This window comes from Carex rostrata, chromosome 7 (genome assembly GCF_964058835.1).
Source record: "Carex rostrata chromosome 7, lpCarRost1.2, whole genome shotgun sequence".
Classification (NCBI taxonomy): domain Eukaryota; kingdom Viridiplantae; phylum Streptophyta; class Magnoliopsida; order Poales; family Cyperaceae; genus Carex; species Carex rostrata.
The window spans coordinates 351,641-365,230 of NC_135924.1; the positions used below are offsets into that span (position 1 = coordinate 351,641).

Sequence of the window (13,590 nt, forward strand, 5' to 3'; positions counted from 1 at the left end):
TTCCAAAAAATATAAAATTTGGTCTCCAAGCACATTTCAATATGAAGAACAAGATGAACGGTTCGGATCGACGTTTTGAACTTAAAAATCGCAAAATATGAGCGTGAAGTAAAATAGTCGCTTTACTTCGCAACTCACCGTAGCCCACCTCATATATATATATATATATAAAAGTATGTATGTATATCATACCCGTGCGTTGCAACAGGGACATATTATAAGAAACAAATATATCAATGAAAATAATAATTATCTAAAAATTAAGACACATGTTAATAGAAAATTTATATGATTATGTATTTTTAATTAACTTTAATCGTGATCTCTGATAACAATTTGATGATGTGATGATTCTTTATTTTTAATTACCAATGATATCAAATAATAGCTCAATTCAAATCCAATATCAAATATCATACAATAATTCAATATCAACATATAATATGATATCAAAAAACATAAATAAAAAGTGTTATCGTGTGTATGTATATGATATATACAGACACACACATATTATAAAAGAAATATATATTCACACACACGTTCCAGTTTATAATCTTCTTTGTTTCAAATTTAGAATACACACACACACATTGATATATTCTAAATTGTCCACACCAATATATATATATAGAAACAAAGAAAAAGAAAAATAAGGAAATAAAAAATAATAATTTTCATTGTGATCCATATAGAAACGAAGAAGAATTAAGAAAACAAAGAAATAAAAAAAAAACAAAAAGTGAAGTCTTCTCAATTAAAGAGGAGAAATATGGAAACAAAGAAATAAGGAAACAGATAAATATATCGCTAAATTTCAGAATTTGTTCAATTTTAATTGTAACGTATCGTGTGGCAGCACATGTGGTGAGTATGTTTTAACTAAATTTAGACTTCTATACATAAAACATATGTATTTAATCAAAAAAAGACAAATTATGTAATTGGAGGGCTGAGATCAAATCCGAAGTTTCATCTTTCAATCGTAGCCGTTGACGGATCGGATACCCAACATGCTTAATAATAGAATTGAGAAATTGAGATATATGTATATTTATTATTTTTGAAAAAATAATAAACAAGTAATTTCTAATGCTGGCCTAGCTGTGGATGTATCTGAACTCTGAAGTGATCCAGCTTGAAAAAGAAAAAAGAAAAATAATTGCTTCAAAGTTATACATGCATATAGATTCTAGTAGATTGTAGTAGATTCCAGAGGCTTTCACCAAATATGGTAACTGTTCTAGTACGTAGGAGGTGGCAAGGCTCTTTATGATTACGAAGTTGTAATTGTGATATGCAACAGCTGGCTTTCTCTTCGAGTGAGCTCTCCATTTTGCACCAGGGGCTGACTGGGTTGTGTTAATTGCCAACTAGTACATGACTAACCATATTAGAGAAATATATATATATATATATATATAGGAGGGTTCAAATACATCCAAATTTTTGTGCACCTAAATTAAGGTTTTAACTTCCATTTTGTTAGCACAATTAACTTGATTCTTGCTTTAATTCATTTGAATTTAATTGTAAAAATTTCGCAACGTAACACATTGGATCAACGATTTTCAAAGTGGTTTAATAAATAGTAAAAAAATTTCAAAAAATGTAAAATTTGGTCTCCAAGCACATCTTAATATATAGATCGCATCTAACGGTTCGGATTGACTATTTGAACTTTGAAAATGGAGAAAAAGAATTTGAAAGATAGGGTGCATTTGAACCCTCCTCATATATATATATATATATATATATATATATATATATATATATATAGAGGTTGGCTAAGATCAAAGTGGTAGTTCCTGAGCTTTGGTGCTACCAATTCATTTTTCAATTTTCAAAGTTCAAAACGTTGATCCGAACCGTTCATCTTGTTCTCCATACTAATATGTGCTTGGAGACAAATTTTACATTTTTCTGAATTTTTTTACTATTTATTAAGCCACTTTGAAAATTGATGATCCAACGGTGGCTTCTGATTTTACTATTTTGTTAAGCCACCGTTGGATCAGCGATTTTCAAAGTGGCTTAATAAATAGTAAAAAAATTCAGAAAAATGTAAAATTTGGTCTCCAAGCATATTTGAATATAGAGATCAACTTGAACGGTTCGGATCGGCGTTTTGAACTTTGAAAATTAAAAAATAAATTGGTAGCACCAAAGTTCAGAAACTACCACTTTGATCTTAGCCAACCTCTATATATATATATATATATATATGCATTAAAATTAATTTATAAACTTTTTAATTTTGACCACTTGATTTTATTTCAAATTAACTCAAAATTTTAAATATTTTATATGTAGACACATCACTCATAATGTAAATAGGTTTCAACGATTTAGATTCGTTATTTGAAGTCAATCTGATAAATTTTAAAATTGAGTTCACAAAGAAAAATCTTGATCTAGCTAGTAAGAGGCCGGCAAAGAAGATAACTGCAAGAATTAAATATAGTTAATTAGCTGGTGATTTTTTCCTCTTGCATGGATTGAAACCACAACATATATTGCTGTCATTCCAATATTAAATTTCTGGAGATTGAGAGAATATATATATATATATATATATATATATATATATATATATATATATAGAGAGAGAGAGAGAGAGAGAGAGATGGGGGCTATGGTACATTGCAATGTATAGCTATTTTTGTACATTGGACTATAACTCACCGAATTCAAAGTCGAAATAACATATCCAAACCGTTCATCTTATTTTTCATATTAATGTTTTTGGACCAAATTTTATATCTTTTGGAAAGTTTTTACTATTTTTTTAGATTTATTGAAAATCGCTACGCATAGTATAGAGGGCCTTTGTGCAAGGACTCAATATTTTAGTTTTCAAAATCCTAACGGTTGATACGAACCATTCAACATGATCTCCATATGAATATGTACTTGCAAACCAAATTTGACATTTTTTAAAATTTTTTACTATTTTTTTATATAGATAAAAAATCACTTGATCTGAAGACGACTATTATAATATCACTTTAAACTTTTTAAGATAGGTAGAAAGTTTTCAACCCTTCCAAATTATAGAAATTCACATATTTACTCAAAAACAATAAAATAATAAATTTTAACATTTCAAATTTATTAAACAGTATTAATTAATAAAAGATGACTATTATACCCCTTTCCATTCCTGTCTCCAGCTCCAGAGAAAACTTGGTACCAATCGCCATAAAGATGACTATTAAGTAAATGGTGTTGACTACTGGTATATTAATTTTCTGTGATTATGCAGGATACAGTCGTAGATGCCGGTATGCATGATGGTACACTTGGTATAATTTGTGCAATATCTGCTGTGAAGGCTTTAAAGATGAGCGGAAAATTAGAGAAATTGCAAAGACCAATTGAGGTATATATTACTTTTATCATGCATGGTTCATTTGTAATGCAATTACGATTCCTCTTTGTACAGTGGCCCATGGGTAAATATGTCAAAAGGCAATATTTGTTAATTGACAAAACTGATACCTCAGTAAGTACCTACTTCATATTTGTATAAATGATATGATGATGATACCACAAAACAATTTTTGGTCTTCTATATTTTTGTTTTCTGTAGAAGTTGTTAAATTTTTTTATGTTTTTTATTTAGGTAATTGCATTTAGTGATGAGGAGGGTATTAGGTTCCAGTCTACTTTTCTAGGAAGTAGTGCTGCTATAGATGGTATTCTGCCAACATCTATTCTATAAGTATCTGACAAGAGGTTAATATTTTAACCTAGCTATTTAATTTAATTTGTTCAAAAAATTAAACTATATATGATACTAATTAATATATTCGGTTGTCTAAAATTCTTCCTTCAGTGGATTTACGTTGCAAGATGTTTTAAAGGAGAACTCTGTAGAAGCTACCGATGAAATCCAGAGTCTGTTTGTGGTTATATCGAGGTAGTTTTTCTTGAGAGGACTTAATATCAGGAAAATGAAATATATATATAAGCTTTTGCAGGATCAATTGTGAATTATCCAATGTAAGGACTTGTGTAAAATGCTTTGAATTTTAATTTTATTTGTAGGTACATATTGAACAAGGTCCAGTGCTAGAAACACTTAATTATCCTCTAGGTGTGGTGAAAGGAATTGTGGCTCAAATACGATTGAAGGTATGTATATCGGTCCTACAAAACAAAACAGGCAGCCTTTTCTTATCTGACCAGGTCTGGTCTGGTACACTTAATCAACCCTTATATATTATGTTGTACCAGCCAGGTCTGGTACCAACATACTGTCCCACCCAGTCAGTCATGTTTAGTAGTATTGTTATTTAGTTATTCAGCTATGTTGACAGTGAGTGTTTTATATTTTTTATTTTTCAATTTTGATGCTTCCATTATTAATTGCATCCTTACCAGAAAGAACCATTCCTAGTACTGGCACTGCTGCAAAACCAGCAGGCCAGGCACAGAATATCTAATTAAGTGCTTAATTTATTGATAGCTGATATTAAATCCTATTCACTCTATACTATATCATATGTGATATGTAGGTTACAGTGGGTGGGACCCAAGGGCATGCAGGAACGGTACCAATGCTGTTGCATCAGGACCCAATGGTTGCTTCAGCAGATCTCATAGTAACATTGGAATCTCTCTGTAGAAATCCTGACAAGTACTTAAAGACTGATGATTTGCATAATTCCTTTGACTTTGCCGGACTGGTATGCACAGTAGGTGAGCTATTTTGCTGGCCCAGCGCAAGCAATGTCATACCAGGACAGGTGAATTTTACAGTAGATATAAGAGCAATGGATGACAAGGCCAAGGAAGCAATTGTGTCTGAATTCTCCAAGCAAATTTCAGAAAAATGTGATGGTCGGCTGGTGAATTGTGCAGTTGAACAAAAGGTAATTAATTAATTAGTTTGATTGTTGAGTTGAGCAAGAATTGTTGAATGAAGCAATTATATATATATACTTATGTTTTCAGCATAGCGCTGAGGCAACACATTGTGACAAAGAGTTGAGGTCACAATTGAAGAATGCAGCGGATTCAAGTATAAGAGAATTGCCAAGTGATGTTTTAGGTGAGATGCCTGTTTTAATGAGTGGTGCTGGACATGATGCAATGGCGATGGCTAAATTAACCAAGATTGGTATGCTGTTTGTAAGGTGCCGTGGTGGTATTAGTCATTCGCCGGATGAATTTGTAATGGAGGATGACGTATGGGCTGCTGGTCTCGCACTTGTTCGATTTCTTGAACAGCATGTAGATGACCAATAATTAAATTCTGCTATTTTCAAATGTTTGTAAAATCTCTTTTACAAATGTTTGCAATTATATATATATGTACAGAAATAGAAAAAGTAAATAACATTGTTAATTAGTTAATTTTCCTCTTTATATACTGGCACATGCAATACATTTTATATACTGGCAACAAGAGGAGAGCTGTATGAGGTATCATATCATGCACAGGTAAATGCTAGCTAGCTAGCTGGTAGTAAAACGGACATGTTCAAATAATTACACCTGTATTTGCTTAGATAATTAAAGCTGGCAATCTAGTCACAATTAAGGGGGCCCACCACTTATTACATCCGATCCATCATACACAAAAAAAAAAAGAAAGAGCTGCATGCATGCCGGTGCCACCATGTCTTAGGCTTGTTCAAATGTCACGGGATTATACGGGATGTGATTTGACGGGAATGGAAAATCACTTTTAAAAAAGTGGAAACCCACGGGTATGAATATGCATGGAATTGATTATAGAATGAGTGTTCGGTTGTATCGTGAAATTAGTTGTTGGAAGTTTTGATTTATTTTAAGAATGTGTTCCTATTTTAATTTTCTCACTTATTTAAAATAAAGATATCACGTCAAGTAGCATATAAATTAATTTTGAAATGCAAAAAAAATATTCTTAGTATTTAAATTATGATCAATTTAAATATTTATTTACAATAACCTTACATTTGTTATCATTAAAAACATCAACTAATAGATATTCAACAATTTTAATATTGGCATTTACTGATATTTTTTTATGTATAAAATATATAGCAAAAAAAAAATATTCGGACAAAATTAGTTTAGATTAAAATAGTTCATGAACTAAAACTAATTTTTTTTTACTTGACATAATATTTTTTTGTTACAATAAAAAGACTAAAAATGATCTCACAGATATGTTTTTGTTGCAACCATATTTTATTAAAAAAAAATTAAAGTTCAGGTGACATCATAGATTAGTATAGATTTGTTTATTGGAGAGAAACACGTCAATAGAGCATAGGAAATAATGAGTCCAGCTAGTATGATGATAACGCCAAAACATATAGCGAAAATCACTACTTATAAGTATGAAAATTGGTAAAAAAGCATATGCAAAGTATCTATTTTTCCTAATTATTCACCGCAAACATGTTTTTAGGCTATTTTGGCAGGTTTTGGAGAAAGTTGCGAATTTATGCCGAAAACATGGCAAAATTATCATATTTAGACCGATTATGAAGGAAGTGTCAAAATAGGACAACACATGGAGTATGCAAACACCTCACACGAAGTGCACAACATAACATGGCAAAATTCACTAAAATTCGGCTAAGTACAGTGCCTTACGGCCTTAGGTATACCGCATGCGATATAAAGGTCTATGCGTCAAGGGCACACATATTGAATCTGTGGATTGTCTAGTTTGGATGAAATCTCGGCCATTGATGAGCAACCTTCTAGAAGGACGAATCTCCAGATGTGGTAGGCCTTGCTACGCATTGAAGTATATTTTTAACACTCAAAATATAGCATGAAAAACTATATTTGGCACCCATGTTCTCTAATGATCTCCATGATTCCACACCCTTTAGGAAGACTATATAAACCCCTCATGTAATAAGAATTAGTGTGCATGTTTTAGTTGTGTAAATTCATAGTTTAGAGCAGAATATTGCATGTAATTTCTGGAGTTTGGAGAAGAAGAGGCGCTTAAAGTCCAAGGCGGAAGAAGTGTTCTAGGTTATAGGTTATGTATTTCTTTTATTACTTCTTTTATATAGTCATGGCTTTGAGTAACTAAGCTCCTCCTTTCTAGAGATGGATATAATGAATTCTAATTTATCTCTTTACTATAATATTTATTTTTCTTTTATATTTATTTGATATTTCGTTATACTTAGAATGTTATTGAAATATGTCATTGCATACATAGTTCTATTTACTATATGCCAATGTCCTCCACATACCTATAGGTGTTAAGTCATTGTATCTCGGTGTGAAAGGGGATACAAGTAAGTACTTTAAACACTTCGGCTAACGAGGCTTGGCAGCGGTTTAAAGACTAGGATTAGAACCCAGTGGGCTCCCTTGGCAGGACATAGATTAGATGCATCTCGAGATTTAATTAGAAATTTATTTATTACTTGTGATAAATAGGGTTTAGGGTTATTACTTAGCGAGTAATAGAAGAATATAATTAATTAGGTTAGTGTGAGTGATTTAATTACATTATATCATGTGATAATCTGTATTGTCCCCCACAAGCCGACCTTAGAGTCGGAGAACCTTTCAAATACGCATAGAACCGAATCCAAGCATCCGTAGGGAATAATAGTACTGGTATGCGACTCTGCTCTGCGGAGTGGTCTATATCACATACTTATAAGTTATCCTTGATATGATTTCCAACGTTCTTTGGATTTTTTCAAACAACACTTAAGAAATTTCACTTCTTTTCATTCTTTTGTTTTGACCTACAAGTACAAAAGAATTCTACTCGAGAGCTCTGTGTAAATAGACGGGTGCAAACCACTATGTATTTTCTTGAGTAATTTTTATTATATATCTCGAGATGCAATTTTTCTCTTAAGAGAGCTATGTGGAAAATTGTAATTGATTGGTAATTAAATGCTTGATTGCACCTGTAGAGCACTCAATTTGGTTAAATAAATGCTTAATTGCAAAGTTAAGCTTCTGTTGGATAAAGTCTATGTTGGACTTTCGGAAGAAATTGTCCATATAAGTGAATGCATGTGTTGGATATTTGGAAGTAATTTTGTCTCTGACTTAATTGTATCTGTCAGAATTAATACCATACCAGTAAGAGTATGGTACAGTTTTTCTCTAATTTGCAATATATTCAGCATGTACCGAAATAAGCTTGATTGTCTATGCAATTGAATTTGAATCTTATACCTTGCATTCATAGCCACTATATGGTACTGGAACCAAGCAAAGCACATATCAATTAGCACAAAGAAAGGGTAAAATGAGGGATTTCAAAAAGAACCAGAAAAGGGCATAAGAACAAGTGACAAAATACCAACTCTTGGATGAGGAGCGGGCAATAGACGAGGAAGATGATGATGAAGATGTTGAGCAATCTGGAATTATCAATGGTCTCAATGAAACACAGCTTGGGGACTTATTCCGAACGGGCATTAGAAATAATTTGTGGGAGAATGTGCCATGCCGTGCAAGAAATCAAAAAGGACGTAGAAATTAGATCTTGTTGAATATGCCAAACTGTGTCTGTAGTGAAATCCTGTTTTCGTTTTAGTATCTAATATGGATTACATTTTGTCTCAATGAGTTGTGAAAATGAGACTTTGTTAAGGTTACGGTACTTGATACCACGGGTACCGATAATTTTTTTGGTCATTTGATATTGCTTATGAAGGAGCTGCATGTTTATCTGTGTGCTTTTGATTGGTAGTGCTGCTTTAATTGATTATATAGTTCATGCTAGCTATATTTCCGTTTCTCCAATTTTACTTGTTTCGAACTGTTTTGAATCATATCAGGTCCTTTTCATTTATTTTATATATAGTATTGTCACAATTTTTCTTTTTCTCATTTTTCTTTTCATTTTGATTGAAAAGTTGTGACAGATTTCAATTAAAAATGAGATACAAAATTTTGCATAGAATATCACTAATTGGTTGAGTTGGTACCAGTGCAGGTATCAATTTAGATTCAAATTGCATTCAAAACTTTTCAAGTACTCATAATGGCTTAACCAATTGAGTTGATTACGGTTGACTTGTTAATTGTTTAAGTTAACGACACTTAGTCAACTGGATGCTCTGTGCCTAGTTCAAACTTAGATTCATCAATTATATTATAATTATGTTATATGACAACAATAATATGAGGGTAATATAGTCTTTCTAGTCTTTCTCTTATTACATATATATTTTATTCAAATACATGCTACTTTCTTAATCTTTTTTATTTGCCGAATATGAACTCTTTAGCGCCCCTTAACTTCTTAATCCACCATGCCGAAGGGGGCCTTATAGTAAGAAAGAAAAATATATAGGAGAATTAGACAATATTATGCATAAACTGTTAGAGTATACTTAATTTTGATTAAATTTACAACAATAAACAAGACTTTTTCTTTCAACTGAAAGAGGAGCAATTTTTTTTTCTCTAAGATTGCCGAGGTCAATAAAAGCAAGCATAATTATATTTATAACTAAGAAAGTGGAGCATATCATTTGTAGTATGTACATATATATATAACGTACCTTGGCAACCATTAAGGAGATAGGGGTTTCCGTGGTATCCTGGTGCGCAATTGCATATATAACCTTGACCAGTGGCGTGGTCAACACATTTACTGTTAGTGCTAACACATGCATAATGGGTTCTATTTTGTTTTGCTATTTTGCAGGTCTCGTTACCTACAACCCAATCAAGAACAACCGAAAATTTCTTGGCATCCTTAGTCGAAAATCTCTTGGCATCCTTGTTAAAGGAGTCAGGTGTGGTGAGATATGTGGTGCTAAATTTGAAATTTTTTGTTTCTATTAGCATCGCATACCCACAAGGGCTGAAGCTTATGGTATTAGAACTGTTGAAGCTTCTATCAAATTTAATATTATAATACTTCATTCCAAACGGAATGGCAGTCTGGCAGCAACCGATACCAGAGCATGAGCCATTCACCAGTCCTTGCTCACTCAAGCTCACAGATGTACACCCTGTTGTGTACCAGATAGATTGACTCCCTTTAAGTTTGACATATGCAGATGTCTCACTACCTAATACCATGAACATATTTTCGGTATTTGATAACCAAAATGGCGTATTGGTCAAATCAACAGTATACGTACCCCCACGAATTAAGCTTGAGTTAAGATAACATAGCCAAGAAACAACGACCTCAATCCGAGCTTGGCCTTGGGACACGGATATGCTGTTTAATACTAATAACTCAGATACCTCTGCAGCAGGCAGAGATATTGCCTTGGTGCTACCGTCTTTCGTCTTATTACACAGGAGGTTGAACTCTTCAGATCTGGAACAATTTTTACCTATCCCAAATGGATAGGTAACCTGTAATTATATGCAACTTTTTAATGTTAAATAATTAAGATGTTGTATGTAAATAACAGTTAACTTTTTTTAATTCTATGTATGATTGCAATTTTAAACAATTTTTTTTATTATGATTTACAACTTATGAATCATGAGTATGCCCTTTTCTTTAGTAATATATATGGAATGTAGTACGTACCTTGGTGTCTCCACAATGTGTCGGACATCCGGCAGGGGGTTGAAATATTGGTTGAGCCACAGAGAACGACAATAGTAGCATGAAGAAGAAAAGGATAGCCATATATATATATATATATATATTAATGTATCATAAAACATCTAAAATGCTTTAAAAAATTCAGGAGGTTGTTTTGAAATTTGAAAAACAGAAACAAATTGATGGAGTTTGGTTGAAGAAGAGTGAGTGATTTACTTAATTTATAGGCATAGAAGAAAAATAACTAACTTGAATCTTCATTGTAATTGCTTGCTGTGCTCTATTAATTCAAAAATTGTTGTGAGTTTGAACAAATATTTATAGTGTTATCTTGTTCTCTTTTTTTTTTTTCTAAATAAAGTTTTCCTGTTATTTGTCACCTTTAATCTTTACATGCGCGCCTCCATAGATATTAATGAATTGCCAGACCAATATATAATTATAAAACAACAAGTTAAGTTAAATTTGATCATTTAATTATCTACTAAAAATAAAATTACTTAAATAACCCTGCAAAATTCTAGTCCACTAATAAATTAGAAAATGGCAATTTCCAGATATTCCTCAAATTCTTATTTCCAAGAAAAAAAAGGTACTTTGGTCCAAAATTTTTATTTAATATAAAAAATATAAAATTTTCAAATCTACACACGTTTTGAATAAAGTTTTAAATCTGCCAATTCCGGTAAATAATTTACCAGAAATAAGCCCTATGTACTGTAAATTATTCAACAAATTTAAAATCCTATTTCTGGTAAATAATTGATCAAAAATAGAATTTTCTGATTTTTTATTTTAATTAAATAGAAGATCTTATAATTTTATTTTTCTATTAAAATATTAGAAATATTTTTATATTTCTATAATAATAGATAAAATACTATATAATTGAATTTATTAGAAAGGCCGCGACAAATAACCTATATCAATATTTTTTTAGGCCGGATTTTTTGCAGCTGTAAGAAAAATTAAAATATTTCTTTGAAAAAATTTCTAGTGTATACCCATGTAAACTTTTAAAATAGCCAATTTCCCCATGAAAATATTTTAATATCCAATATCCCCATAAAAACTTAATATCCTTTCCTTTATACCCTTTAATTCACTAATTTATAATTTAGACAAATATAACCCTTCATTTTAAATGGAGATCTCCCAATGAATGAGCAAAATTGAATAAAAGAGAAGAAAAAAGAAAAGAGAGACTTCTTCTTCTTCATCTCTATGTTTAAACTCTAAACTCCTCCTTCGTCTACTCCAATTGTGTATAGTTAATTAATTTGATAAAATAGGAAATTAAATTACAAAATAGGACATCAACAGAGATTCGCACCTTTGCTGGTGATGTGCAATCATAGACAAGTAACTAAATATATTACACGAATACTTCGCCAATCACATCAGCTAACACAAAATGGAAATATATCACATTACATAATTCCATCCAACAACCAAATAAACCAAAGATTGATAACATTTCATGAATCAAAATAACATAATAAAAGAAAAATAAAACATTGTTCTTCAATCATCACTCAACATGCAGACACATCAGGCCACGGAGAGTTCTTATTCATGATTGAAATCTGAATTTATGAAAAAGAAACCCCAAATAGAAAAAGAAAAATCAAACTTAAAACATAAAACATAAAAGTATAAATCTTTGTTAGGTGCTTCCAAAATCAAAAGCTTAGACCTTGTAAATAATCATTGCACTTTCCGATATTCGCTGATTGTTGTCATTTTCACAAATTCCAGCATTTTGCATCTATAGTAAGTATACAAGAGGAATTGGAGAAGAAAATAATTTCTATTTTGATTTGTACAATGAGCATATTTATAAGCGTATTGCATCAATCACTAGTCTATCCTAACTATGGTTTAGTCATTTGACTAGAGTAAGCGCTATGTTGTTACCATCACTATTAGTTGAAACAAATTAAAAGGATCATTCTGTCTCAGTTACGTCAAGAAGCCTCTTTGTTTGCTAAAAACTGGATCGGTCCAGTTATTTCATAGCAAGATCATCGGAGGAGGAATTTAGATATGGAGATGAAGAAGATCAAGCATCGTTTTTCTTTTCTCTTCTCTTTTATTCAATTTTGCTCATTTAAAGGGAGATCTTCATTTGAAATAAAGGGTATATTTGTCTAAATAAGAAATTTAATGCACAAAAGGGAATAAAAGAAAGGATGTTAGATTTCTATGGAGATATTAGATATTAAGGTGTTTTCATGGAGAAATTGGCTATTTTAAAAGTTTACATGGGTACACTAGAAATTTTCTCTATTTCTTCGTGTGTTATTGAAAAAAATTAAAATGTTTTGGATTTCAGTTATTGATCTCGATTCAAAAGTCACTTCCGAATAAATAAGAAAATTATTGTGGTCCTAATACATTCAAATTCTAAAATAAAATTGATTTGACACTTCGACTCTGCCTTCCACTCATGAGTACGGATTTCTGTCTTTTGAAGCTAAATTGGTAAAAAAATTTTTAGTTTATTATTATATCCGGTAAATCAACAACACATGATTAAAATTTTCTGAACATAATTGCTAGTCCGTATCGTATCTCTTAACGTTCGAAATATTTTTGTTTCCGTTGTCTGACTGTCTGATCACATCATCAAAAGAAAAGAGTCTATATGCTATTAACAAAAATACATATAATTTATGAGGAGAGTTCAAATGCCTCAATTTTTTGTGCCTCCATCATGTCTTTATTTTTAAAATGCTAATAACTCAAAATTTAAATCATAAACGTCAAAATAAAACCGTTAGATGTGATCTATGTTATTTTCTTTATGTGCTCATAAAAATTTATTACATTTTGGTTTTGTTTATATGTGAAGCATTTAGAGGAAAATTGAATGTCCATAAATTGTCCACATTAGTACGTTTATACAAGCTCTTGATGACAACCAAAATAAAATTTAAATGTCATAATTTTTTACACATTAATATATAAAATGATGTAGATCATATCTAACGGTTTTATTTTGAATTTTAAGTTTTTAAATTTTGAGTTATTAAAGTTTTTAAAAAATAGAGGCATGATGAGGGCATAAAATATGGAGG

General features: G+C 31.1%; 1 pseudogene across 1 annotated transcript; it reads left to right on the forward strand.

Moving 5' to 3' along the window:
• The first annotated feature begins 3,233 nt into the window (after positions 1-3,233).
• On the forward strand, positions 3,234-5,254 carry LOC144556521 (putative allantoate deiminase; annotated as a pseudogene). The gene is made up of 6 exons (XR_013512468.1): positions 3,234-3,382; positions 3,626-3,738; positions 3,839-3,922; positions 4,051-4,137; positions 4,521-4,877; positions 4,960-5,254. The product of XR_013512468.1 is annotated as a putative allantoate deiminase (transcript).
• Positions 5,255-13,590: the final 8,336 nt, after the last annotated feature.